The sequence below is a fragment of the Callithrix jacchus genome, chromosome 11 (genome assembly GCF_049354715.1).
Source record: "Callithrix jacchus isolate 240 chromosome 11, calJac240_pri, whole genome shotgun sequence".
Classification (NCBI taxonomy): Eukaryota; Metazoa; Chordata; class Mammalia; order Primates; family Cebidae; genus Callithrix; species Callithrix jacchus.
In genome coordinates, this window is record NC_133512.1 from 7,982,101 (window position 1) to 8,010,000 (window position 27,900).

Sequence of the window (27,900 nt, forward strand, 5' to 3'; positions counted from 1 at the left end):
TGTGTGCCACCATGTCCAGGTAATTTTTGTATATTTTTTCTTTCCAGAGACAGAGTCTCACTACATTACTCCTGGCCTCAAGTGATCCTCCTGCCTCGGCCTCCCCAAGTGCTGAGATTACAGGCATGAGCCATTACACCCAGTCTCATCACTCTATTTCCAAAGTTAGGACCAACTCTCGAAAAACGGATAATACCCCTTCTCTGATCTTAGTGTTCTTACATGCTGACTGAGTTTCATCTAGCAGCAACATGTCTTAAACAATGTTGAAACAAATGGAACAAACACAGAGGCCTAGGAGGAAAGCCTCTCCGTGTTGGCCAAGGAACGACCTGATCTCCAGATTACATAAAGCAAAATGCTTAGAACTAAGCCTGAGACACTGGGACAGCTAGCCTTTCCTACTGCCTTCTTCTCTCCTTTGTCTCATGGAGGTTCTTGAAATAAGGAGAGAATGGAGTGGGGACAGAAGGGATAAATGGCTTCATTCTAAGCCCACAATGCAATTCCTGGTGCTACTGTCCTTGGGGTTCACCCCACTCAGGATGTTCCATGATCAGCCTCCCTAAGACAGCAGGAAAATTCCATAAACAGGGAATGGCAACAATAACTTGCTCTATGTGGACGCCTGGGTCAGGCTGGGTTAGACTAGCAGGTGGATTGCTGACACAGGCAAATTACTTGGCTCAAACCTTGTATCAAAAATGGCCCTTAGTGATGTATATTGTTCTCCTAAGGGAGTGCCTTAACCACTTTACAAGAGATTTGTGTAAATTGAGCAAGATACTTAGCTATTGGCCTGCTTTTTTTAGTAGACTTGAATTTCAGAAAAGAAAGAGCTGATGGTAGAAATTTCAGGCATTTTTTAAACATCTTTCCTTTCTCAATCTACCCCCAAAAGTGGCTTTTCATAGAATCTCCCTCTCAATGTCCCGGTAACTCTGCCCAAGGAAGCCGTCTTCCCTGCACCTGCCTCTTGCGGGAACTGTTGTCATTCTTTAATTTGGCAGCCTCTGTCTCTCAGGCTCCCAGGGTTTCACACTTTCTTGTAGCAGAGCTTTTTACTTCACTTCCTGCTCTTTCTCCTGCCCTCCCCTTAGAAACCCAGTGGAAGGATTTTATTTTTATTGTTATATCTATGGTCTCCATTCCAAGATTTTATTCTCCTGGTAAGAGCCCGAGAGAAAAATACTTGTGAGCACACCGGAAATGTCTAGGAAAGGGAAATTGCATTAAGTAATAAACCCCAAACTGGTGGGAAGGATTTTGCACTCTCTACTCCTGAGGGAAGGAATTCTGGGGGATGTTGTCTCCTTTTGCTACCTTTGTCCAATCTCCATTTCTGGAAACCTACAAAGGTGAGAGGAAGAGTAAATGCATTCCAAAAAGCAAGCTCATGTGAGTTTTGGTTTTTGTTTGTTTTCACTTTTCTTTAGAAAAACCATGGGGTCTTTTGGTAACTTGAGACCTCAGTAAGGATACCGTGTGAGCCACATCTTTAGGGAGTGTCAACTTTCCAGGGAGGGAGCCTAGACAATGTGATAGGGGAAATCTTAGCGTCTGCTGTTAACGCAAATGTTTGTCCTTCCTTCCCGTAACACAGCCATTAAGCGAGAAGCATCGCCCTTTCCCGGCCCACAGGTAAGAGGACCGAATACCGGAGCCCGTTTCCAAGTTCAGTCCTTTAGCGCCACCTGGTGCTAACTACTCTAATCACGCTTTTACCCAATAAACTACCTTTGTAAATTTCTTTTTTAAACTCCTGGCTCATGCCTGTAATCCCAGAACTCTGGGAGGCCGAGGCGGGTGGATCATGAGATCAGGTGTTCGAAACCAGTTTGATCAACATGGTGAAACCCCGTCTCTACTAAAAATAACAAAAGTTAGCCAGGCTTGGTGGCGTGCACCTCTAATCCCAGTTACTCAGGAGGCCGGGACAGGAGAACTGCTTGAACCAAGGAGGCAGAGGTTGCAGTGAGCCGAGATCGGGCCACTGCACTCCAGCCTGGGCAACAGAGCCAGACTCCGTCTCAAAAAAAAAAAAAAAAGTCCTAACAATACATATGTTTGATTTTAACACAGTGCCAAGTTCACATATGTAGCCAAAGTACAAATTAAAGGGCAATTTTAGCATTGCCATTTATTCAGTGATCTCAGGACTTTGGCACACAGAAAACATGAGAGCAGTCTTAGTTGTTTCTATTGTCGTGGCTGATGTTACCAAAAGAATTCGAAAGAGGGAAGTTAGGAAAATGTATACAGTTTAAGATATAGTACCTTTTTCGCCGGGCGCGGTGGCTCAAGCCTGTAATCCCAGCACTTTGGGAGGCCGAGGCGGGTGGATCACGAGGTCAACAGATCGAGACCTTCCTGGTCAACATGGTGAAACCCCGTCTCTACTAAAAATACAAAAAATTAGCTGGGCATGGTGGCGCGTGCCTGTAATCCCAGCTGCTCAGGAGGCTGAGGCAGGAGAATTCCCTGAACCCAGGAGGCAGAGGATGCGGTGAGCCGAGATCGCGCCATTGTACTCCAGCCTGGGTAACAGGAGCGAAACTCCGTCTCAAAAAAAAAAAAAATAAAAGATATAGTACCTTTTTCAAAATACCAATGAAGTGCTCTTTATGAGGCACAAATAATATTTCCTTGAAAATCTAGTAAATATAGTGTTAGTTATTAAAGAGATTCTACCTTGAGTAATTAAACTTCTTGAGGAAAGCTAAGATTTCCCAACTTGAACTTTATCCATAGATCAGGGTTAACCAGTATGCCAAGTTTGTTTCTTTTTATATTTTAGAATATTCCTATAAGACAGTCAATGCCCATCCTTCCCTAAGAAAACACAAGAAATAATATAACTTTTTGTTGTTTCATAATTATCTAGGTGCCTTGAAGTTATCATTCTGAAAATAGAAGTATAGAGCCTGAAGCCCTGCACCTATTTGAGATGTATGTGTTTTATCATTATACTTGTTTCTGAAATTAAATGAAGCAAAATGTTTCTAAATTAAAGCCAAACTATCCTACACAGGAATGGACGTTATAAGTGAATCCATATTTGAAATTCTGACACATAACCAGTCCCAAGAACTGACGCCTGAGAGAAGTTGCTGAAGGCTCTGATCTGAGCTTACTAATGTGAAAATGGGGAAATCTCAAAAAACAGGTTATTGAGCGGTACATAGTTCCAGATGGAGCAGGAAAACTAATTCCGGAATGGTTAAACAAATACGATTGTAATCGAAATCACTTTTGAGCACTTACTGTCTGCCCAGCATCGTTTTCCGGGTTTGACATGCATCACCTCATTTAATCTTCACATCTTCAAGTGCCCGATGCTTTGTTCCAAATTAGCTCATACACAATTAGTAAACAAAAGAGCGATGTTTGCAACACATCTTGCAGTTCATACTTGATTCTTCCGAGCACATTAATGTTTTAAAATGATCTCACCGCCAGGCGCATGTAATCTCAACACTTTGGGAGGCCAAGGTGGGTGGATCATCTGAGGTCAGGAGGTTGAGATCAGCCGGGCCAACATGGTGAAAACATATCTCTACTTTAAAAAAAATACAAAAAAATTAGCCAGGTGTAGTAGCAGACACCTGTAATTCCAGCTACCCAGGAGGCTGAGGCAGGAGAATCACTTGAACCTGGAAGGCAGGGGTTGCAGTGAGCCAAGATAGTGCCACTGCACTCCAGCCTGGGCAACAAGAGTGAAACTCCATCTCAAAAACAAAAAAACAAGTTTTGTCACAATAAAAGAAGAGGCAGCTTGATAATAAATGAAGATTTGGGGAAAAAAAAAAGAAATTCAGAGTACTTTTTTTTAGTGCAACTGAAGGCTGGTTTAGAGACTTCAAGAATCACTGGGTCATGGCAAAGCATGGTGGCTCGTGCCTGTAATCCCAGTATCTTGGGAGGATAAGGAGGACAGATCACTAGAGCCCCGGAGTGTGAGACTAGCCTGGCCAACATGGCAAGACCCTGTCTCTACTAAAAAGACAAAACTTAGCTGGGAGTGGTGGTGCGTGCTGTGGTTTTAGCTACTCAAGAGGCTGAGGTGGGAGGATCACTTGAGCCCAGCAGATAGAGGCTGCAGTGAACTCTAATGATGTCACTGCAGCCCAGGGGATGGTGAAACCTGAAACACACACACAGAAAGAAAGAGAGGGAAAAAAAGAACTACTGAGTTTTCTGTCAGGTATATCCACTTGGCAAAGCTACAACTGCTGATGAAAAAGAAAGCTTCCTTATTAAAGTGGTAGATTAGTGAAGAGTAGAAGTACAAGCCCAGTGCTGAAGGTTGCAAAGGTTGATTGCCTGAGATTCCAGCTGCCAGTCCCTGCAGAGAACTGTTCTAGGACTTTCATTAGCATTGTTACTGTTTCTGTGAGTCTTCTGATTACACACTTCCACGGGTTTCATGTGGTTTTCCTAGCGCTATTTTTCCCATTGGTCCTGATATTTTTAGTGCATGATTTTGCAGAATATATTTTTTCAGGAATGAATAGATGGTATATGATGTTGTATATAACAGAAATGTATATCATCATCCCCATTTTACAGCTAAGAAAACAGCCACCAAGAATTAAGTGATCTTTCCAATGACACACAGTAATTAAATAATGAAACCATAATTTTAATCTACTGTGCCTTCAGATTCTGCCTTCTGATGGACTAATATGATATTTTAAATGAATATTAACGTATCTGGTAGTTTTTAAATGTGTCCACAAACTCTTTGACTCTCCTCCCTTCAAAAGGTAGATCCCCTTCCTAACATTGGCCTTAGCCATGATTTCCTGGCTATGATTTCCATGACCCCAAAAGCACAGGCAAGAAATGGAAAAATAAAACAAGTGGGACTACATCAAATTTAAAAGCTTCTGCACAGCAAAGGAAACAATCAACAGAGTGAAAAGGCAACACACAGAATAAGAGAAATATTTGCAAACCATATATCTGATAAAGTGTTAATATCTGAAATATATATGGGACTCCTATAGCTCAAGAACAAAAAACAAATTACACGATTTAAAAATGGGCAGAGGATTTGTGTAGACATTCCCCCAAAGAACACATACAAATGGCCAATAGGTGTGTGAAAAGATGCTCACCATCACGAATCATCAGAAAAATGCAAATCTAAACCACAACGAGATATTACCTTATACCTGTTGGTATGGTTTGTCTGTGTCCCCACCTAAATCTCATCTTGAATTGTAATCCCCATAATCCCCAAGTGTCAAGGGAGGGACCAGGTGGGAGATGATTGGATTGTGGAGGTGATTTCCCCCATGCTGTTCTCATGATAGTGAGTGAGTTCTCAAGAGATCTGATGATTTTATGAGAAAGTTTCCCCTGCTCTTGCTAGTGCTCTCTTTCCTGCCACCATGTGAAGAAGGTCTTTGCTTCCCCTTCACCTTTCAGCATGATTATAAATTTCCTGAGTCCTCCCAGTCATTCAGAATTGTGAGTCAATTAAATCTCTTTTCTTTATAAATTACCCAGCCTAGGACAGTTCTTTATAGCAGGGTGAAAATGAACTAATGCACCTATTAAGATAGAAAGAAAGAAAGAGAGAGAGAGAGAGAGAGAGAGAGAGAGAGAAGGAAGGAAGGAAGGAAGGAAGGAAGGAAGGAAGGAAGGAAGGAAGGAAGGAAGGAAGGAAAAGAAAGAAAGAGCAGGCAGGCAAGCAGTAAGTGTTGGTGAAGAAGCAGAGAAATTGGAATCCCAGAACCCTTGTACATTATGGGCAGAATATAAAATCACACAGCTCCCATGAAAAATAGTATGCAGGGTCATGAAAAAATTGAAAACAGAACTACAATATGATCCAGTGATCCCACTTCTGGGTATTCAGCCAAGAGAGCTGAAAACAGGCTCTTGAAGAGATATTTGCACTCCCATGCTCATTGCAGCACTATTCACAGTAGCCAAATGTCCACTGACAGATTAATGGGTAAACCAAATGTGGTAAACACGTTCAACAGAATATTATTCAGCCCTTAAAAAGAAGGAAGTTCTGCCATTTTTGACAGCATGGACAAACCGTGAGGACAGGATACTAAGTAAAACAAGCCAGTCACAGAAGGACACACATACTGCAAGACCCCACTTAGAGGTACCAAAAGCAGTCAAACTCATAGACGCAGAAAGGAAAATGGTGGTTGCCAGAAGTCGGAGGAAGGTAGAAATAAGGAGCTTCTGTTCAGTGAGTACAGTTTCAGTCATTCAAGATGAAAAAGTTCCAGGGATCTGCTGTGCAGCAATGTACATGTATTATAGGTAATAGTGCACTGTGCAGCTTAAAAGTTTGCTGACAGGGCAGATTTCCTGTTATGTGTTTTGTACTATAATTTTTTAAGAAAGCAAAAATAAATAGAGCTTGATCCTCAGTAACCCCAATTTAGTAACTCATTCTAACAGGTAAGGAGACTGTTCCACAGCCACAGAGAAGACAATCAACATTTGATTCTTACTGCAAACAATAAACTACAAAAAAACCGTAAAGCCAACACACAAATGGAACAAAATACTTGCAAATCATATATATGATAAGGAACTTAGATCCAGAATACATGAAGAACTCATACACCTCAGTAATAAGAAGACAACCCAATTTTTCATGGGCAAAGAATTAAATAAACATTTCTCAATCTATCCACAAATGACCAGTAAGCACATGAAGAGTTGTTCAACATCATTAGTCATTAAGGAAATGCAAATCAAAATCACAGTGATTCACTAGGATGGCTCTAATCAAAAAGACAGTTAACAAGTATTGATGAAGACATGGAAAAATTACAACCCTCATACACTACTGGGGGAATGCAAAATGGCGCAACTCGTTTGGAAAACAGGTAGTTCCTCAAAATGTTGAGTACAGAGTTGTCATATGACTCAAAAATTTTACTTCTATTTATATACCCAAAAGAAATGAAAAAAAAATCCACACATAAACTTGTACATGAATGTTTATAAGCAGAATTATTCCTATTAGCCAAAAAGTGGAAACAACCCAAACCTCCATGAACTGATAAATGGATAAACAAAACATGGTATATCCATACAACAGAATGCCGCTCGGCAATAAAAAAACTAAAGTCAATATATGCTACCACATGGATGAGCCTTGAAAACTTCAGGCTAAGTGAAAGAAGGCAGACACAAAAGACCACATATACGATTCCATTTATATGACATGTCCAAAAGAGGCAAATCTATAAGGACAGAAAGTAGCCAGGGAGTGGAGGGAAGAGGGGATGGGGAGTGACTGCTTTGCATTTTGGAGTGACAAAAAAAATTCTGGAACTATTAATAGATAGTAGTGATGGTTGTACAACCCTATGAATATGCTTTAAAAAAAAAAAAAACCCTAGATTTCAATGGGTGAATTCCATGTCCTGTGAATCATATCTCAAAACCTGTCTGGAAAAAAAAAAAAAGAGACAATGTGGTGTTTGTCTTGCTCCTCCTTTCTCCTGGATCACTTGCCCTGAGGGGAGCAGCTGCCATGTTGGAAGAAGTTCACATGGCTAGGAACTGAGGCATCCAGGCAAAAGCCATGTTGGGAAGCCATCTTGAAAACAGATCTGTCTTTGTTCATTTGCGTAGCTATAAATACCTGGGGAGGAGAGCATTCAGACAAATACCTAATGCATGTGGGGCTTAAAACCTAGACAATGGTTGATGGGTGCAGCAAACCACCATGGCACATGTATACCTATGTAACAAACCTGCATGTTCTGCATATGTATTCCAGAACTTAACGTAAAATTTTAAAAAAAGAAAAGAAAATACCTGAGCCTGGGTAATTCCTAAAGAGAAGAGGCTATTTGACTCACAGTTCTGCAGGCTGTACAAGGACCATGTATCTGCATCTGCTTCTGGTGAGGACCTTGAGCTGCTTCCACTCATGGCAGAAGGCTAAGGATGGCAGGCATCACATGGGAATAGAGGAAGGAAAAGAGGGAAGGGAAGGAGGTGCCAGGCTCTTTTCAACATTAGTTCTTAAGGGAACAAACAGAGTAGAATACTCACTCATTACTGCAGGCAAGGTACAAAGCCATTCATGAGGATCCATTCCCATGACCCAAACACCTCCCATCAGGCCCCACCTCCAACACTGGAGACCAAATTTCAACATGAGATTTCGAGGGAACAAATATCCAAACTATATCAAGATCCTTCCATCCCAGCCAAGGCTTCAGATGGTTGCAGACCCAGGCAACATCTTGACTGTACTCCCATGAGAGGCCCTAAGTCAGAAGCACCAGCTAAGCTACTCCAAGGTATTCCTGGCCTTTCGACTGTGTGAGATAATAAATGTTTGTTTCTCTAAATTGCTAAGATTCAGGGTAATTTGTTATACCACAACAGACATATTCTTAGTAAAAAAGCAAGTAGAAAAACAGTATGCACACTGATTCCTTTATTTAAAATATAACTGTGCATATATAGAAAAATCACAGGTGTTTTCATCTCTAGGTGGAGCAACTATTTGCATTTTTTTCTTTTAACTTTATTTTCCTAATTTTCTACAAGGACTCTTTTTTATTTCTGTAATAAAAAGCGATTGAAGTTACTTTTAATTTTTTATAGATTAAATATGGTACAACGTAGGGAGAGTTTTTTACAATAACTCAGACATGAGATGAAGCCTTGAGCCAGATGCAAGAATGATGTGAAAAGAGAATATAAGCAACGTTTTGAAAAAAGAGAAAAGAAGCAGGACCGATGAGTGACCTCATACAAGAGATGAAGAGACAGGAGGGAAAGTCTGGCCTACACAGCTCTCAGTGACCACAGTTTGCTCACTCCACTGTGTGATTTAAAAGTGTGAATTCATCAGGTGTGGTGGCTCACGCCTGTAACCCCAGGACTCTGGGAGGCCGAGGCAGGTGGACCACTTGAGGTCAGAAGTTTGAGACCAACCTGGCCAACATGGTGAAACCCCATCTGTACTAAAAATATAAAAATTACCCAGGCATGGAAGTGCATGCCTATAATCCCAACTACTCAGGAGGCTGAGGCAGGAGAATTGCTTGAACCCAGGAGGCAGAGATTGCAGTGAGCCGAGATCATGCAACTGCACTCCAGCCTGGGAGACGGAGCAAGACTTGGTCTCAAAAAAAGAAAAGTGTGGATGCATGTTCCTACTATTCGGGCAAGAGTGCCCACTCTCCACTACTGACAAGTTTATCCAACCACCCTCAAGGCCATGAAGAGCCTTTCAGCCACCAGGCCGAACCTCAAAAGAAAGTTCTCTCATTTCTTAAGAAAAATGAAAGAGTAATCTTAGCAACACTTGCCTTAACGTCCATTATCACAGCCCAGGGCCAGATGTAGGCTTCAAATATATTCCATCTGCTGCATAGCCAGTTTATGACACAGTTTCTAGGCACCAGCACTGAGCTCCATACTTAAGTATGTTACCTCAGCTATTCCTTACAACATTTTGTGTAAGTATTTCCTCTGTATTTTAGAGAAGAGAAAACTGGTCTTTAGAGAGGCTACATTACTGGCCAGAAGTGTCACAGATAGTTAATAGCTAAGCTTGGCCCCGAACCTACTTCTGACAAAAGAAACAGAAGAACCCTCTAGCAGCTGGCAATATGAGCACCTCTCCCAGGAAGGAGTAGAGATGTAGAAGGCAGCATGACACCTGCTCCTTCCTGAGAAGGTTTGTGAGGCGGGATCCAGCGCCTCCTAGTGCCACGACTCCCTGGAAGGGCTTTGTCTCACCCGCAGTACCTATCATGGCATCAATAATTCAAAGCTACGGGCACTGACAGGCTGTAAATATTTTAGAATTATAATCCCTATTCATCCTTACTACAGGAAACCACTTGGCCTCTAATTCCTCCTATATTCACGAAAATAAAAACATTTGTTGATTATAAAAGCTATGAGAGGAATAAAAATAATGCCTCGGGCAAATGTTTCTTCAATTTTAAAACCAAACTTGCCCTGTGCCAGCAAGGTATGGGCCCAGCGGCCGAGGGTGGTGGGCTGCTTGTGTGTCTGCCATTCTGTTTTCTTTTTCCCCCACTTTCACTAATGTGAAGGAGCTTGGCCACTGTTCGGTGATGAAAGAGAAGGAAATCGCAGCACCTCCAAGCAGCAGGTGCCAAAGTTCTATCTGTTGGAATATCCCAGAGAAGAAGAGGAGCCTCATTAAACCACAGAAAAAAAAAAAAAAAAACATTAAATAAATAATGATTTCCAGAAAAAGGAAAGCTAGAAACAGATGTTTCTCAGTGCTCCCAGGGATGTTGTACTGGAGTATGAATAAAAGAGAATAAAAGTGTGTTCTACCAACCGTCGCTCAACTGGATGAAAAGCAAAGAACAAAAGGAGGGAGGGAGAGTAGTGAGGAGACTGAGAAGGGATGGGCAGGGAGGGAGGGATGTGGCGGGTGCGTGGGGGAAGCTGGAGAAAGCGAGAAGAAAGACAAAGGAGAAAGGAAGGAGAAGCGGTGGGGGGGAAAGAAGAGAGAGCCCTTGAGTTCTTGCTGGAACTCCTGGAGAGCTCCTTCACACTGGAAGAAAGAGGCCTTTCTCAAAGAAGCTTTACACTTTTCCTCTTATATCTTCCTTTCCCGCAAGGGATTTCTGAGAGGGAAAAAAGTTTCCAGTCTTCAATGAACACCAAAAGTTTGAGAAAGACTCTCTTGATTAGTTTCTTAACCTCTGGAGTGAGCAGTGAGTCTTAGCTATAAGCAACCCTCTCTCTCTGATCCTGCACACACGCGTAAGCACGCATACACAGGTATGCACACCAACACCTACATATGAACGCATGCATACACACACTCACCCTCTACTTTGGGCAACCCCAGAACCCACCCCTTTAAGCACCCGTGGCCCCCTGCTTTCCCTACAGTGGTCTGCCTGGGGCCTTATCTTCCTTGGAAACTGCACCCAGTGCCTTGGAATTCACATACCTTCCCATACCTGCCCCAGGAAAATATTCTTTTCCTGTATACTCCCCCTAGAAGAGCAATTTAAGATTCCTACAGGTAAAAAAATAATCACAGTGATCAATCACTTTTCAAAAATTAAAAGGAAAGAAAGCAGGGAGGAGAGACAGTGAAAAGGAGAAAGGGAGGGAAGCACGCAGCCCTCACTAGGAACCTGCAATGAGCACCTGCTATGCTCAGCGTTTCACGCAGGCCCTCTCATTTTTCCTCAAAACAATATAAGAAGCTGGATTTTATTATCCTTTTTTGAAAGTAAGGAGACTGAGCCAAGAATTGTTCAATAACTTGTCCCAAAGGTCACAGTTACCCAGATTTAAATTATACCAACCTGCCTCTGAATATGGAGGTGAGAGACATGTGTGATGGGAGAGGGGGCCCATAGGACCAGCCGAGCTATTTTTTTCTGAATGTAGAGATTGCTACTGAACATGGCGTCCCCTGAAAGAAGTTACAGGCATTTGGCCTCTCTGGCATCTCGTCAAAGGGTGCCGAATTCCCAAGTCCAGCCCTGGTTGTTTGCCTCGTTGCTGACTCCATTTCCATCTTCTCTTGTTTTCTTCTCTCTCGGGCTCCTGCGCTATCCGGCCAAATTTCAAGTGTTCTTTTAAGCCTCTATAAATCTCCAATTTAAAAAGCCTCCTTGGAAAAGCTACATAGAGGCCAGGTGTCGTGGCTCACACCTGTAATCCCAACACTTTGGGAGACCGAGGCAGGCAGATCACTTGAGGTCAGGAGTTCGAAACCAACCTGGCCAATATGGTGAAATCCCATCTATGTACTAAAATGCAAAAATTAGCCAGGTGTGGTGGCATGCGCCTGTAATCCCAGCTACTCGGGAGGCTGAGGCAGGAGAATCTCTTAAACCCAGGAGGCAGAGGTTGCAGTGAGCCAAAATCACACCACTGCACTGCAGCCTGGGATGTACAGTGAGACTTCATCCCCACCCCCTACCAAAAAAAAACAAAGAAAGAAAAGCCACATATAAACCAGTTATTTTTTTAATGTGCCAACACAGTATAGATTCCGAATCACCTAGGACCAGGGTGACCCAACTATAATGATAGCTGATTGGGATTTGGGTCTGACCTGCGAGAGGGGTCTTGAGTCCGGTTCCATTTCTTCAAATCAACTTTCTCTGCCATTGATTTTCTGAATGAGTGTGCTCAGTTGTTACTCTGTAAAGTGTGATAGCAGGATATTCCATGAGGTGTTTTTGAAGAGTTTTGAAGTGCTTGGGTGAAAAGAACCACAATACGATCTTTTTTTTCTTAATGTCAATACCTCACACCCGCTTTTTGTAACCTTTTAAGAGCTAAGTGTGCTATGCTCTGAAGCTGCTGATCGCAGGAAGAGAAATCAGTCACTGAAAGTACTTCAGGCTCTTTAAAATCAGCTAACAGAGCCCATCCAAGAGCTCTCTCCTGAGCCCCAGTGAGGTCTGCAAGGCCCCAGATTTTTCCTTGCAGGATAGATTATCCTCACCCCACAAAAGAAGTTTGGCCCTCAGGTCACAAACAGACCTCCAGCAGATAAATATGGGTTCAAATCCCGACTTCACAACTTACTAGGTACGTAATATATTTATTTTTTTTGAGATGGAGTCTCACTCTGTCACCCAGGCTGAAGTGCAGTGGTGAAATCCCAGCTCACTACAACCTCCACCTCCCAGGTTCAAGCAATACTCCTGCCTCAGCCTCCCAAGTAGCTGGGACTACAGGCACGTGCCACCAGGCCCAACTAATTTTTGTATTTTTGGTAGAGATGGGGTTTCACTATGTTGGCAAGGATGGTCTCAATTTCTTGACCTCGTGATCTGCCTGCCTCGGCCTCCCAAATTGCTGGGATTATGGCTATGAGCCACCGCGCCCAGCCAGCTACGTGATCTTGAGCAAATTATTTCGCCACTCTGATCTCTATTCCCATCTGTGAGCTGGAGATGATAACAGTACTCACCTCAAATGTCCTCGTTGTATTAAACCAGACAATGGCTGTAATATGCCCAGCAAATGTGAGCGGCAACACTCCACGTTATTAGCAGCAGCTGTGTGCTGCCCTGCAGTCGTGTGCTCGTCTTCCGTCTTCCACAAGCCCCTTCTTAGGGCAAACACAACAGAGGATTTGGGTGGAGAAGGGGTTATTTTGGACCTACAGAATGTGCTGGGTACTTGGTTTTACTGACAGAATTATGAAAGTCACCCCTTTTCTCCTTCACCTAGCCTCTGCCACAAATTAGACATTTATCTTCCTTAAAGCCACTGCCAATTACCCTCAGTACTGGTGAGGCATCCTCCATTTTCCTGCCCGTGGGGTTCAGACAGGCCACTGTCGCATGTGGAAACGGAAAGCAAGGCTCCGCTCAGTTGGGAAGTCCCGACTGTGCCATCTACGTCGAAGGCAGAGGAATTAAACACCCAGGACTTCCCCTTCTGCCTCGTGGTTCCTGCTCTTTATAGAATCTGAGTCCTTGTTATATGGTTTGGGAGATACCAGATTTAGAAAGAATCACTGGGGAAGCAATTGCCATTTGTACAAGCACTTGACCAAGGCTGCTCCTACGTTGGGTGGGGCCCATGCAAATTGTTTTTTGCAAAGCCCCGATCTATATAAACAATTTGAGTCACCAAATCAGCATATGTGCACCATCTGGTAGCCTGATTTTGTGTGATCCTACAAAAGAAATGCTACCCGGCCAGCAGGAACTATCTGCTCTCCAGGCTGCCCTCCCGGAACTGGAGTCCCAGTTCTAGTCCCAAGACAACATAATTGGCACGAGGCTCAGAGGTTCTGGGCCATCTGGTCGACCCCAGATCCAATGGTAAAGAATGGGAGAATGCCCTAAAAGGGAGAAACGGGCACCAGGAACAGCATGGGCCCTGGTACAGGGCCAAGATATCTCACCTCATTGGTTCTGCTAACTCCTGCCTGTCCCCGGCATTAAAGGGAAGAAATTTAACAGAAAAGTTCAAGAAATCGTTCCACAGAGTAGAGCCCTGACGTGCAAGACCGTGCGAGGAGCCCTCGCCCAAGTCTCAGGACAGAACTCTGATTCCAAAGCCTCAGCGAAAGGTTGCCTCTCTGAGTCAGCCTAGAACTTGGAATTCTATGCCAGACAGACTTTCTCTCTCTTGTTTTTTTTTTTTTTTTTTTTTTTTTTTTTTTTTGTTATCCCAGCATCTCGAGGACTGTAGCTATGAACTGGGAGGACAAGTGCTATCACTTGCTGTGAACTATTAAGTGACTGACACATAGAAGTAAAAGCAATTGGGGCTGAATTTAGCAAAAGGGCACTCCAGCTCTACCTTACTAGGAACTGTTTGCAAATCCGGTGTTTTTGCTTGAAAATTTCTAAGCCTGGACTCCCATTCAGGGCTACCCCTGACATTTACAGGCCTGGGGCAATAATAAAAACAGAGGCCCCTGGCCCACAACCCACCTCTTTCTCTCATGCCTCTTCTAGTTCTGCTCAGACCATAAAGACCTCTTCCATATGAATGTGTACATCTCTGTCTCCCTGCAACTATGGTCCCTGCCAAGCAGCCACCTATCAGCCACCCTCTAGGCACACAGATGGCACTATTAGCCCTCAAAAGGGCACCCCTTAGTGTTTGGGCAGGGAATCCCAATGTCCTTGACACTGAAGCATGGTCTAGGACAGGGATGTCCAATCTTTTAGTTTTCCTGGGCCACATTGGAAGGGAAAAAGAATTGTCTTGAGCTACATGTAAAATACACTAACACTAATGATAGCTGATGAGAAAAAAAAAAAAAAAAACACCAAATAAATCTCACGTTTTTAGAAAGTTTATGAATTTGCGTCGGACCCCACTCAAAGTCATCCTGGGCCGCATGCAGCCTGCAGTCTACGGCCCACAGGTTGGACGAGCTTGGTCTAGAAGTAGGGGGGGCATGGGCTCCAGGTGGGCACACTCCTGGTCTCCTGAACTTCTCATCCCATGGGGAAGGCACAGCCGGCGGAGTGCCAGAGCCAGGCTCTGGAAAGCACGGGCCCAGAGGAGAGGCCCCACCAGCCTGGGTCAAGGGACACCACACCTCACCCATTGATTGCTGAAGTCAAGCCCGGCTTCACTTCTCAGTTTCTGCTTCCTCAGCCCACTCCCCAACTGCCCCTTTCTCTCAAGTATAAGAATTCCTACTTCCTGGTTTTGAGCCACCCTGAATCTGACCTTGAAGTGACTGTTATACAAGAAAGGAGATATTATATCTTTTTTAAAAGTGTACAGAATCTGAATATTTATGATGTGCCACATCAAGGTGTCCTGGTAAAGAAATGTAACTCTTGTCACCTATGGCTACTGAGAAATGACTTTCTGGATACACTGGTGGCACTTTTCATCTCTCACAGGCTGGCAGACAATGGGACTTCGGGGTTCATGCCGCAATCTCCTCATCTTTTGTGGTTTCCGGAAACAATAACAAAAAATGGCACTGTAGCTAAGCTCTGTAGCGGACTGAACAGACAGGCAAATAAATTAACACTCTACGGCAAGGAGCCCCAGTCCTGTAAGAGTTCTGAGGTGCTTCACACTCTGTCCAGGGAAACTGACTTTGCTCCCTCATGGACTGAGGATACCAATAAAGAGGCAGAAGAGTGACTATGAGATTTGCCCACAAGTCAAACCTAGGGTTGGCAGAGTCCACGTTTTTTACCATCAGAAGATATTGCAGTATGAGGACTTTAAAAATGGATGCGATCTTTCTTCCCTTTGAAACCACGTAACACTTTCATTGTAACTTCCTTATGATAGTTGGAGGATAATAAAAAATAATGTATTTGTTCTTTACTCCTGGTTCTTGGTATACAGCTCCTACAACCTTTGGAGTCTCCATAGTGATGAGTGTCTTCTATGTGCTAATGAGATGACTGGTAGCTGGGCACCCCGGATACCTTTGGGATGTGGGTTGGTTGCCAGAAAGACCAAGCCTTAAAGCTTTCAGCCCTACTCCCCAACCTCAGGAAAAGAAAAAGCATTGGAGATTGACTTAATCACCATTGACCGGTGATTTGATCAGTCACGCCTATAGAGCGGAACCTCCAAGGTTCAGAGAACTTCTGGATTGGTAAACGCATCCATGTGCCAGAAGGATGGTGCGTTCTAACTCCATGGGACAGAATTGAGTTGCTGAACTCTTAGCTGGTATCCAGAGAATTGGTTATTAGTGCGGAAAATCATCCCCAGGGTTGTTACCTGGCATTGGCCTATAGCATGGTCTTTTTCATCCTTGTTTTTCCCTCCCAGCTTTCTACTGGTTGCCTTTTCTTTGAGGGCAAGAACCAGGTTGTACTAACTTGTGTGTTTCTTATGACACCCAGCATAGGGCCTGGCTCATAATAAAAGAGGAGTAAATGTGGCTGAACAAGTTTGTGTGCTGTTCTGACTGCTCCTTGGGTCTTCTTTATGATGGGGCATGTTTAGGAAGGCTGGGCTGGGCTCATAGTCATGAGGCAATTAAGGATCATGGCATTCACCAAGGATATGTCTCCTAACTTCTCACACAGAATAAAGAAGAAAGAATGAAAAGGGCTGCCGTAAGATGTAGAGGCTAGGCACCAGCTGGTCTGGTCACCAGGTAACAGACACTCAGGCACAACTACTCAGCAATGTTGTGATTCAGATTCATGCCTTGGCGAAGTCATGCGTTTTACCTTCTAGAACAGACTTTCAGTTCAAGTGGCTGAAACTTTAAATGTGATAACCATAAATGGCCAGAGTCCACTAGTGGGAAACTTACAGCACATCCCAATCACCTGAGAAAGTGTGAAATACACTGACGTAATGAGGAGAAAACTCCCCAAGAATTCACTTACAAGTTCCCCTCAGCCTCTCGACTTGCCCAGGCCTCTGTGCTTGTCTCAGACCCAGTTCTGTAACTACATCAACAACTTGTCCCAGCTGCAGCTTCAGAGACTGTCCCCAAGTATATTTTTAGCCCAGTTGCCATTAATTAGGAGAAGAAAGAAGAATGCGCACAGGCCTTTAACAGCTCACTCTGGAGTCTCCAGTGAACTTGAAAGACAGGTTTGGTCTTTCCTTAGGGAATTGAAACCTCCCTCCCCGCTACAGCATCAATCCTTAACAATAGCGATAAAACAGAGAAGACCCAGAACCCCCAGTACATCCCTGGGCATCCCAGAGCAGGAGCAGGGAGGGGCTTTCCATAGCAACTCAACAGGCTTCTCGGGGCCTGTCCACTTGTGCAACGGTCGGCAGCCCTCAGTATTTCCATGTCTCGTGTTGCCTGATGGTCTTAATGCCATATTCTCCTTCAAATGCCAAACCACAGCGCAGGGAGCAGCAGAGAGTAGGCACTGCAATGGGAAGACCAAAGTGACTCATTCTCTTCCTGAGGATGGGAGAGAGAAAAGGAGGAGGGGGAGGGAAGAGGAAGGGGCAGACTGCACCATAAACCTGTGGAATTCTGTAAGACAGATTCTATACCTGATTAGCCCCTTAGCTGGCCAGGCTACCGGCCTGCAGGCCCACCAAGGCCCATAATCTAAAGTACAATTCCTCAGTTCAGCTTGGGGAAATTCACAGTGGCTGTAGCAAAGGATTCAATAAAGCAAGACCTGACTGGACTCCCAGAATCAAAACCACAAGACCATTTTGTGGTTTTTGTGGCTATTTTAGTTCACTCCCTGGATCAGAGTACACTGGACCCCCCTACAGGATAATCTCCAGTACATCAGTCAATCTGTTCTCACATGCCTCACGTAGTGGGATTTTCACAGCTGCCCTTGGGAAGTTATTCTTAAAGCTGAATGGCCAGCGTACCTTTTCTGATATTGAACTTTTCTTAGCTTCATCCCTGTTATCCTGCAGAATAAGCTCCCGCCCTCAGCACTGTCTTTTTTCTATCAGTGTTTAGCGATGCATTTCCTGTGCATGCTTACGGTACCACTTCAGCATCCATGCACTCAAGCTGCAGAGATCAAGAAATGTCTAAGAAATACAGTGACAAATAAAGGCTCTGCCATCTGGCAGGCGTAAACGTAAATGAGATGTGAGCTCAAAATCTCAATAAAGAAGGGATCATCATCAATCCACCCTCCCCACAGAGCCCCACAACAGTGGTGGAATTACTGTGCCGTGAGTGATGCTCTGCCGTTGGCACCTGTTCTGACTCTGATTCATCTTCACAATCTAATGAGTTTTCCTGCCTCCAAAATGATTTTATAAAACACCAAATCTATTTTATCATATGTATCTTTAATTCATTCACTCAATGTGTTGTATTTTGTATCTTATTGTGGTACTGTGCAGAAATGGGTGCCTGGTGTCTAAATTCTCATTGTATATCCTTTTGAGAGTTTAGAGCTTGCCAGCTCCTAGCTTTAGGGGTAGGATTCAAATGGGGCTCTAAGAACGGTGCTGCCCAAAAGGTATTTGCTTTGTTTTTATATTGATGAATGTGGCAGGTTTAGCTAACTTCTCTCTAAATATAGAACTTTTTTTCATGACTTAGGAAAAAAAAAAAAACTCCACTAATGAAAAATTGTGGACCAGGCATGGTGGCTCATGCCTGTAACCTCAACACTTTGGGAGGCCAAGATGGGAGGATCACTTGGTCTCCAAAGCTTAAGACCAGTGTGGGAAACATGGCAAAAACCCCAACTTTACAAACTAAAAATTTAAAAATTAGCCAGGCATGGTGGCGCACACCTATAGTCCCAGCTACTTGGGAGGCTGAAGTGGGAGGATCCAGGAAAGTCGAGGCTCCAGTGAGCCATGATCACGTCGCACTTCCATACTCCAGCCTGGGTGAAAGAATGAGACCCTATCTCAAACAAATTTTTTTTTTTTGAGACAGTCTCACTGTTGCCAGGTGCCAGGCTGGAGTGCAGTGGCGTGATCTCAGCTCACTGCAGCCTCCACCTCCCGGGTTCAAGCAATTCTCCTGCTTCAGCCTCTCGATTAGCTGGGACTACAGGTGCGTGCCACCACGCCCAGTTAATTTTTGTATTTTTTAAGTAGAGACGGGTTTCACCATTTTGGCCAGGATGGTCTCAATCTCTTGACCTCGTGATCCACCTGCCTTAGCCTCCCAAAGTGCTGGGATTACAGGCGTGAGCCACTGCGCCCGGCCACAATTTTTTTTTAATAAATAAATAAAAATTGCAATTGAACCAACTAACTCCAGTCAAGCAATTCTCCCTTTGTCTACTGTCCACACACCTCCAGCAAGAAAGAGGTCTACTTAGACCTCTAAAATGTTCTTTCTACTTCAACAAACATGGCTTACAGAATTTTATAGTCTAGGCCGGGCATGGTGGCTCACGCCTGTAATCTCAGCACTTTGAGAAGCCAAGGCAGGTGGATTACCTGAGGTCAGGAGTTTGAGACCAGCCTGACCAACATGGTGAAACCCCATGTCTACTAAAAATACAAAAAAAAAAAAAAATTAGCCAGGCATGGTGGCCAGCACCTATAATCCCAGCTACTCAGGAAGCTGAGGCACGAGAATCACTTGAACCTGGGAGGCAGAGATTGCAGTAAGCTGAGATCACACCACTACACTCTAGTCTGGGGTCAGAACAAGATTCTGTTTCAAAAACAAAGGTTTTATAGTCTACTTAATGCGAACTTTTTATTTGCCAGATGAGATATCTAGAGAGTTAGAGAAAAAAAAGTTGGATCTGATATTTACTTCAAGGCCCGTTTTTTATTCTTTAAAAAGTACATTTGGCCCAGCACGATGGCTCACACTTGTAATCCCAGCACTTTGGGATGCCGAGGTGGGTGGATCACAAGGTCAGGAGATCAAGACCATTCAGGCCAACATGATGAAACCCCATCTTTACTAAAAATACAAAAACTAGCTGGGCATGGTGGTGCATGCCTGTAATCCCAGCTACTCAGGAGACTTAGGCAAGAGAATAACTTGAACCGGGGAGTCTGAGGTTGCAGTGAGCTGAGATTACCCTGCTGCACTCCAGCCTGGTGACAGAGCGAGACTGTCTCAACAACAACGAAAAGTATACTTACTAAACACCTATTATATGAAATGAAGATAAAAGACACAATCCCCACTTTGGGAGGCCAAGGTGGGTGGATCACTTGAGGTCAGGAGTTCGAGACCATCCTGGTCAACATGATGAAACCCCAACTCCACTAAAAATACAAAAATTAGCCAAGTGTGGTGTACATCCTTTTGAGAGTTGAGAGCTTGCCAGCTCCTAGCTTTAGAGGGAGGATTCAAACGGGGCTCTGAGACTGAGCCTGTAATCCCATCTACATGGGAGGCTAAGGCAGGAGAATTGCTTAAACCTGGGAGGCAAAGGTTTCAGTGAGCCAAGATCACACCACTGCACTGTGGGCTGGGCAGCAGAATGTGAGAAAGAAAGAAAGAAAGAGAGAGAGAGAGAGAGAGAGAGAGAGAGAGAGAGAGAGAGAGAGAGAGAGAGGAGAGAAAGAAGAAAGGAAGGAAGGAAATCAGGAAAGGAGGGAAGGAGAGAGAGAAAGAACAATCCCCACCCTCAAGGAACTCTCAGACTGGTGGAAGCAATAGACAAGTAAAGAGAAAATTGCAACCATGATTAAAAGTGCTATGCTTAAATAAGCATCAGGTGCTTCAGGAACATGTCGGGGAACTCCTAAGGCAGACTGAGGCACCATCATTTCTTTTTACCCTTGGCCTCCCTCCAAGACATTCTCCAATTTGTAGTCAGAGTGGTCTTTTTAAAACATGAAGGAAATCAACTTATTCCTCTGCTCAGAAAGCCTCAGGGACTTCTCTGCATTCAAATAAAATCCAAACTTTGTATCATGGCATATGCTGTCACACAGGAGCTAGCCTTCCGTCCTCTGCAGCTCCACCTCCTATCACTCTGTCCACAGCCCAACAATTTCAGCTCCACTAACCTGCATTCTGGTCCTACAGTGCACCAGTGATTCTTCCCTGCTCAGACCCTTCCTGTGTGCTCAGTCCCTTAGTTCCCTCTGTCCAAAACACTCTCCCACCACAATCCTCTCTGCGACTCCCCATCGCATCACCTATTTACCTGACTAGCTATTCTCACTCCTCGGGTATCTATTTGTCACCTCGTCAGCCTTCTCCTTACAGTATGCCCCTTTCCCACCCCCATCCCCTATCCCTACCCTTTAGCTATTTTTGTTGTTCTCTGGTTTTTTCCTTCAAGGCACCTCCCACGATTTTTGCTATATATTTGTTTGGGTGCTTTCATATCTAGTGTCTGTCCTTCCAAACATTTAACATTAGCACCTACTACTAGACATAAGCTCCATGAGGACAAGGACTTTGTATGTTTTATACATAAAACACGTAGCTCACAGCCTGCAAAGATTGGCTCAGCCAACACTTGTGGAAAGCTGGGCTTCCTAAGGAAGTGACACTTGAGCTAGGTCAGAAGGGATAGGGAGGAGTTAACTAACAAAAGCAGAGGAGCGGCACTGTTGCTATCTGGTGAAACTTACACAAACACCTGGAAACGTGACCATACGGGCGCTCTGAACTATTCCGTATCACTTGGACGTAACACACAAAAGGAAGGATGGTGGGTGATGAGGCCGGAAATGCCTGTCGAGGAGTGTGGAACTCTCTCCTGTAGACCAGGGAGAGCTAGGGAATAGTTTTAAGGGTAGCAGCAATATAGTCCAATTTGTACACTCCAATTTGATTTAGTGGTTAATTAGATGTTGTGGTGGTGAGGGAGAAAGAAGGAAGAATCCATGATAACACCTGGAGAAATTTTCAGCCTGGCCTGGCACAGTGGCTCACACCTGTAATCCCAGCACTTTGAGAGGTCAAAGTGGGCAGATCACCTGAGGTTAGGAGTTTGAAAACAGCCTGGCCAACATGGTAAACCCCCATCTCTACTAAAAAAAAAAAAAAAAATATATATATATATATATATATATATACATACACACACACATACACATATCCATATATACACAAAAAAAATTAACTGGAAGTCATGGCACATGTCTATAATCCCAGCTATTCAGGAGGCTGAGGCAGGAGAATCGCTTGAACCCAGGAGGCGAAGGCTGCAGTGAGATCACACCACTGTACTCCAGTCTGAGTGACAAAGAGAGACTCTGTCTCAAAAAAAAAAAAAATTTCTGGCTAAAGCCATAGGTGGAAGAATTACCATTAATCAGAGGCCCAATCATAGAACTAACTTGGTTCATTTCTATTTTCTTCAAGGTCAAAACAAAGATTCACGTTTCCTCTTGCAATGATTTTCTCCTGCTCTGAGCTTCTTCAGCATTTCTTTATACAAACTATACGACACTCCCAAGCAGGATGGAGCTCACTCACATCCATCAGGTCCCTGCAGGAAATAGGTGGCACCTTCAAAAAGGGTAATTGAGAAGGGTTTATTGGTGGGAGTAGTTACAAAGGCTTAGTCAGAGTTCTGGGTACTTGACAAGGACAGTGAAGCCCCACAGGACTAGAACTGGTAGGGAGTTGCTACCACCTACATCGGGTCTTCAACACGCCCAGCCCATTCCTGCCTCAGGGTCAGTGCATTTGCTGTTTTCTCTGCTTGAACTGTTCTTTCTCCAAGTATCTCTATGGCTTGCTCCTTCATCTCCTTCATTATTTAATAAAACATGACCTTGGCCTGACCTTATTTAAAACTGTTAAAAAGCAAAATGAAACAAGACTTCTCCTTCTCTCCCTTCTTTGTCTCCTAAGCACTTAACACTGACATACTTCATTCATACAAAATAAATTTGATGTATTTACCTTACTATCTGACCTCCCCTCTAGAGTGTAAGTTCCATGAGATTGAGGGTTTTGATCTGTTGTGTACGTTGCTATACATCCCAGCATGTAGTACAATGCTTTACCCATAGTACAGTGCTATTAAAGATGTATTTAATGAACAGTTTCCTTATGCCCACCTCAGAACCAAGCATGAAGTAGATTATGTATTAACCTGATGCAATAAATATTTTTTCAGAAGTCAAATTCTAATACAAGCTGAAGACAAAAGAAAAGTCTCTATTTGCTGTGTATAGCACTATGGGTCTCTATCTACCTCTCCTGGGTTTCCATTAACTAGGTTAGCACTAGGCTGGCAAAGTTCTTGGTTCCCCAATATAGTTCAAAGACCAGCAGGGGAGGTGGGTAATCCATCAGGCTGCCATGTTCACGTGGAAATGTCACGTGAGCTCTCCAGTGCCTTTACTCTGCCTCAACACCCATGGAACAACTCCATGACCTATAATTTCATTTCGCCCATTCATTTAAGGAATATGTATTGGGCAACTACCATGTACCAAACAACATAATGGCCAGAGACAGATATCCTTGAACAAGCAACATAAAGTTTCTACTCTCAATACAAAAAAAAATAATAAATCCAATGTCTGGAAGTAATGAGTACTATGGAGAAAAATTAAGTGGGGTAAAAAAACAGAAAGCGAGAGTGCAATATTATATAGGACAAAAAAAAGCCGTTCTGAGAAGACAGTATTGGGAGGAACCCACATCTGCCTCTAACTCTGTCCTACCTGATGTCGTGGGTGACTTGCAGGAGGTCAACATAGAGCTGCCCTCACACCTGGAGATCCAGCAGGAGCTGAAGGGGCTGCAGGTATGCCCAGCACAAACAAAGAGAGCTCACAGGACAGAGACAACTTGTACAAGCGGTCACAGCCCTGGTCCCTTGTACCCATCTTCAGAAAGAAAAGGAAAGCACACCTGATGCCCCAACTCTACCATCCAAATCCTGGGTAATATGTCCCTTGTGGCCAATACAAACCTGGGATCATGTAGGGAAGGGAACTCTGGGACCCACCTTCATTCAGCCTAGCTAAGTTGACACAGTACAAAACTACCAAGAAAATGTCAAGTATTTAAATGGCACTTACCATGTGCCACACACTATTCTAAGCACTTTACATACATGAAACTCATTTAATTCTAACATCTGTTTTATGAGGTGCATGCTATTATTGGCCCTGACTGGGTTTCACTATGTTGGCTAGACTGGTCTCGAACTCCTGACCTCATGACCCACCCGCCTCCATCTCCCAAAGTTCTGGGATTACAGGCATGAGCCACTGCACCAGGCCGCAAATAGGCTTTTTAAAAGTACCTTTAGGTGGGGCCTGGTGGCTCATGCCTGCAATTTCAGCACTTGGGGAGGCCGAGGAGGTTTGATCATCTGACGTCAGAAGTTTGAGACAAAGCCTGACCAACATGGTAAAACCCTGTCTCTACTAAAAATACAAAAAAAATTAGCCAGGCATGGTGGTGCATGCCTGTAGTCCCAGCAATTCAGGAGGTTGAGGCAGGAGAACTGCTTGAACCTGGGAGGCAGAGGTTGCAGTAAGCCAAGATTGTGCCATTGCACGACTCCAGCCTGGGTGACAGAGTGAGACGCCATCTCAAACAAAAAAAAAATACATTGAAAGAGTTCCCAGTCCAGTTACCTAACATTTGAAATATATCATCTTATGAAATCCATATACAACACTTAAGATGGTGTTCTTACCACACTCCACAAATCAGCAAATAAAGGCAAGAAGAGATTAAATAACTACTGAATGACAAAATCAGAATTTGAGTCATGTCTGACTACAACCCTTGTGCCCTTTGTTTTAAATCTCTTTAGGTATGAAAGTTGGTTTCAGCATTATTTTCCCTAACTTTAAAAATATCCTATTCAATATAGTATTGGAAGTTCTAGCAGACCAATCAGGCAAGAAAAAGAAATTAAGGGTATTCAATTAGGAAAGGAGGAAGTCAAATTTTCTCTATTTACAGCCGACATGATTGTATATTTAGAAGACCCCATCATCTCAGCCCAAAATCTCCTGAAACTGATAGGCAACTTCAGAAAAGTCTCAGGATACAAAATCAATGTGCAAAAATCACAAGCATTCATCTACACCAATAACAGACTTAAAAAGAGCCAAATCAAGAATGAACTGCCATTCACAATTGCTAGAAAGAGAATAAAATACCTAGGAATACAACTTACAAGGAACATAAGGGACCTCTTCAAGGAGAACTACAAACCACTGCTCAAGGAAATAAGAGAGGACACAAACAGATGGAGAAACATTCCATGCTCGTGATTAGGAAGAATCAATATCATGAAAATGGCCATACTGCCCACAGTAATTTACAGATTCGATGCTATACCCATCAAGCTACCAATGACCTTCTTCACAGAACTGGAAAAAAACACCTTAAACTTCATATGGAACCAAAAGAGAGGCTGCATAGCCAAGTCAATTCTAAACAAAAAGAACAAAGCTGGAGGCTTCACACTATCTGACCTCAAACTATATTACAAGGCTACAGTAATCAAAACAGCATGGTACTGGTACCAAAACAGAGATAGAACCCAAAGGAACAGAACAGAGGCCTCAGAGGCAATGCCACACACCTACAACCATCTGATCTTTGACAAACCTGACAAAAACAAGCAATGGGGAAAGGATTCCCTGTTTAATAAATGGTGATGGGAAAACTGGCTAGCAACATGCAGAAAGCAGAAACTGGACCCCTTCCTGACACCTTACACTAAAATTAACTCCAGATGGATTAAAGACTTAAACATAAGACCCAACACCATAAAAACCCTAGAAGAAAATCTAGGCAAAACCATTCAGGACATAGGCATACGCAAGTACTTCATGATGAAAATACCAAAAGCATTGGCAACAAAAGCCAAAATAAACAAATGGGATCTAATTAAACTCCAGAGCTTCTGAACAGCAAAAGAAACAATCGTTAGAGTGAACCAGCAACCAACAGAATGGGAAAAAATTTTTGCAATCTACCCATCTGACAAAGGGCTAATATCCAGAATCTACAAAGAACTAAAACAGATTTACAAGAAAAAATCAAGCCCATTCAAAAGTGGGCAAAGGATATAAACAGACACTTTTCAAAAGAAGACATATATGAGGCCAACAAACATATTAAAAAGTGCTCATCATCTCTGGTCATTAGAGAAATGCAAATCAAAACTACATTGAGATATCATCTCACACCAGTTAGAATAGTGATCATTAAAAAATCTGGGGACAACAGATGCTGGAGAGGATGTGGAGAAATAGGAACACTTTTACACTGCTGGTGGGAGTGTAAATTAGTTTAATTCTTGTGGAAGACAGTGTGGCGATTCCTCAAGGACCTAGAAATAGAAATTCCATTTGACCCAGCAATCCCATTACTGTGTATATATCCAAATGATTATAAATCGTTCTATTATAAGGACACATGGACACAAATGTTTAGTGCAGCACTGTTCACAATAGCAAAGACTTGGAACCAACCCAAATGTCCATCAATGATAGACTGGACAGGGAAAATGTGGCACATATACACCGTGGAATACTATGCAGCCATAAAAAACAAGGAGTTCGTGTCCATTGCAGAGACATGGATGAACCTGGAAACCATCATTCTCAGCAAACTGACACAAGAACAGAAAATCAAGCACTGCATGTTCTCACTCATAGGCAAGTGTTGAACAATGAGAGCACATGGACACGGGGAGGGGAGCATCACTTGCTGAGGTCTGTGGAGGGGAACTAAGGGAGGGACAGCGGCGGGTGGGGAGTTGGGGAAGGATAATATGGGGAGAAATACTAGATATAGGTGATGGGGAGGAAGGCAGCAAACCACATTGCCATGTATGTACCTGTGCAACAATCCTGCATGTTCTTCACATGTATCCCCAAACCTAAAATGCAATTATATATATATATATATATATATATATATATATATTTATATATATATATATATATATTTCCAATGTTTCGATAATATAATTGCCAGTAAAAATCCCCCTAAGTCTCTGTTGTTCTTTGTTGGTAATTTGATTTTTCTCTCCGGTGACTTTCAGGATTTTCTCTTCATCCTTAATTCTCTGCCATCTCACCCTCATTGTGATATGCTGTGTGGATTTTCAAATCCTATTCCGCACCCGCAGGCCTTTTAAATACCTTGGATTTTTCGTTTCTTGAAAATTCTCAGTTATTTCACCTTTGAACAGTTCTTTTGCCATTCTCTTGATAATCTCACTCTTGAGACTCCTACTGGACATATGTGGAGTTTCTTACTCTGTATGTTTTGCCTGTAAATTCATCTTCCATGGAAATGTTGATCTGCAGAAGCTTTTTACTTGACTGATTTAGATTGTAGAAGCCATGAGAGAGGCAGAAAGTATCTGAGTTGCCTCTATATGGTTCCTAGAGAATTTCTGAAACAAGGTCTTGCCTTGTTACCCAGGATGGAGTACACTGACATGACCATGGCTCATTTCAGCCTTGACCTTCTAGATTCAATCAATCCTCTCATCTCAGCCTCTCGTGTAGCTGGGACTACAAGCACACACAACCACGCCTGCCTAATTTTTGTATTTTTAGTAGAGACAGTATTTTGCCATGTTGCCCAGGCTGGTCTCGAACTCCTGGGCTCAAGCTATCCACTTGCCTCGACCTCCCAATGTGCTGGGATTACAAGCATGAACCACTGTGCCTGACCAGATCTGGTTTTTAATCTATCCTTCAACTGGGGATTTCCACACTGCACTAGTGAGGACTCAGTGTTCCAATTTTCAAATGACTTTTTCCATCCATGTCTCAGGGCAGACAGCAATATTTTGGTCATAACTCAGTGCTGGTGGGCAGGATGTTCAGATGCCTTTTCACAAAAGATAACACATTCCTGCCTCCTGGTTCCTTTAGGGAAATCCACTTCTGCTCATTCTGTGCAAGCCCTATATCCTCTCTTTTGACCCTTGCCTTTGTGTTGAAACTCCAGCCCCTAGGGGCTACATTCAGTCCAGCTCCCTGTGCACCTCACGGTTTAAATAAAAGGAGCCATTTATTACTGTGGGCTCCTTAGCTGCCTCTGAAACCTAAAGACCTTTGGTATTGCTTTTGCACTTAGTA

At 43.4% G+C, this 27,900-nt stretch overlaps 1 long non-coding RNA gene across 10 annotated transcripts in view; it reads right to left on the bottom strand.

The window, feature by feature from the left end:
• The window catches only part of LOC108592803 (uncharacterized), a 154,493-nt gene that overhangs the window by 102,598 nt on the left and 23,995 nt on the right, over positions 1-27,900 (bottom strand). For 8 of the 10 annotated variants that reach the window (XR_013523841.1, XR_013523839.1, XR_013523837.1 and 5 more), the window contains one exon: positions 12,074-27,900. This exon is cut by the window's right edge and continues 1,426 nt beyond it. The exons of 1 other annotated variant lie outside the window; for it this stretch is intronic. This is a non-coding gene — a long non-coding RNA (uncharacterized LOC108592803). The remainder of the gene's footprint in view (positions 1-12,073) is intronic. One more of the 10 variants, XR_013523835.1, reaches the window with a different exon arrangement.